Here is a 1,586-nt window from a genome sequence, read left to right as displayed (position 1 = left end):
GAGAGAGAGCAGAGGCACGGTCCAGGGAAGTGCTGTGGCAAGGGCTGTGTGGATAGTGATGAGGGAATATCCACGAAGGATGAAGTGGCGAGCCATGATTTTGAGACTGAGTCTCAAAGTCATGGTTGTCATTGCAGAGCCTGCGCAGACGGTGGAATTGGGAGTAGGGGATGGAGAGCTTGGTTTTGGTGGGGTGGGAGGAGGAGAAGTTAAGGTATGAGTGTGAGTCGGTGTGCTTGTAGTGGATGGATGTAGTGAGAGCGGAGTGGTATACACTCACACACACACACACACACACACATACACATAAAGAGTGGATTTTGTTTGTGTAACAATTGAATCCCAGAGGAATCCATGATGTTTCCGGTAAATGAGATCATATAAGTTAGTTTCCTCTATCATATATCTCTATGCGAATTGTTTTACATAATGCATGTTGAAATATATTGTATGTATATCGTTTGGAATGTTGAAATTATTAATTTTATATGGATAAGATTATGAAACAGTTGTAATCATATGAAAATAATATTAATAAACAAATGATAAATCTGTATTCATCTCTCATACATCCTTAGTAATGATTATTATTTATTCTTCGTGGAAACATTTCCTGATTACATATCCTAGATTCTCGGTTGCATGAACATCGTTAAACTACATAGTAATTTAATTCCTATGTAAAATGATAGCCGATTCCTTTCGGGTGTGCATCTCTCTCTCTCTCTCTCTCTCTCTCTCTCTCTCTCTCTCTCTCTCTCTCTCTCTATCTATCTATCTATCTATCTATCTATATATATATATCTGTCTGTCTGTCTGTCTATCTGTCTGTCTGTACATACACACACACAAACACACACAAACACAAACAAACGATTAGGTACTCTAGGTAAGATATAGTATATGTACAATTATAAATTTGTTACCTGTTTAAATATGCTAGATACATGTTCAAACCCGTAAGAAGGCCTATTAACTGCATTTTGGCACGGAGTAAAATTCTCGGTGTAGACAAAAAGATGTAATAACAGTAAGTCATTCCGGAACGCCCCCGACCCAAATCGCTGGATGTATGCATTGCAGAGTAGTTTTCTCCTTTTCAGCAGCGAACACTGGAAAGGGAGGCGCTGCGAACTGATTATGGGAGACCAGGTCTCTCTTACCTATATAATAGCTTGCTTGTTCGTTCGCCCCTTATACTTAGTTAGAGAGGTGGAGGTGGGATGAGTGAGAGGTGGAGTAAAAGTGAGAGAGAGAGAGGAGGAGGAGGAATGCGAGTAGAGCAGAAAGTAGAATGGTGTATAATAATACAATAAAACCAAATGCATCACTTGGTTAGTTGAATGGAGAGACGAAGAGCGAGAGAAAAAGACGGTGAGAGAAAAGTGTTGACGATGTGCGATAAGGTGTTAAAGAAAAAGAGATATGTTTAGGATACAATATGTAGCAGAGGGTGATGTTCTGGTGGTGAGGTTAAAGAAAGGCAGATAAGAAAGAAATGGACAAGGGAGGCAGTTACATTAAGAGAAATTGAGAGTAAGAGAGAGAGAGAGAGAGAGAGAGAGAGAGAGAGAGAGAGAGAGAGA

The sequence above is a fragment of the Octopus bimaculoides genome, chromosome 5 (genome assembly GCF_001194135.2).
Source record: "Octopus bimaculoides isolate UCB-OBI-ISO-001 chromosome 5, ASM119413v2, whole genome shotgun sequence".
Taxonomy (NCBI): domain Eukaryota; kingdom Metazoa; phylum Mollusca; class Cephalopoda; order Octopoda; family Octopodidae; genus Octopus; species Octopus bimaculoides.
The sequence above is the reverse complement of the archived record's forward strand: the minus strand, read 5'-3'. Positions refer to the sequence as shown.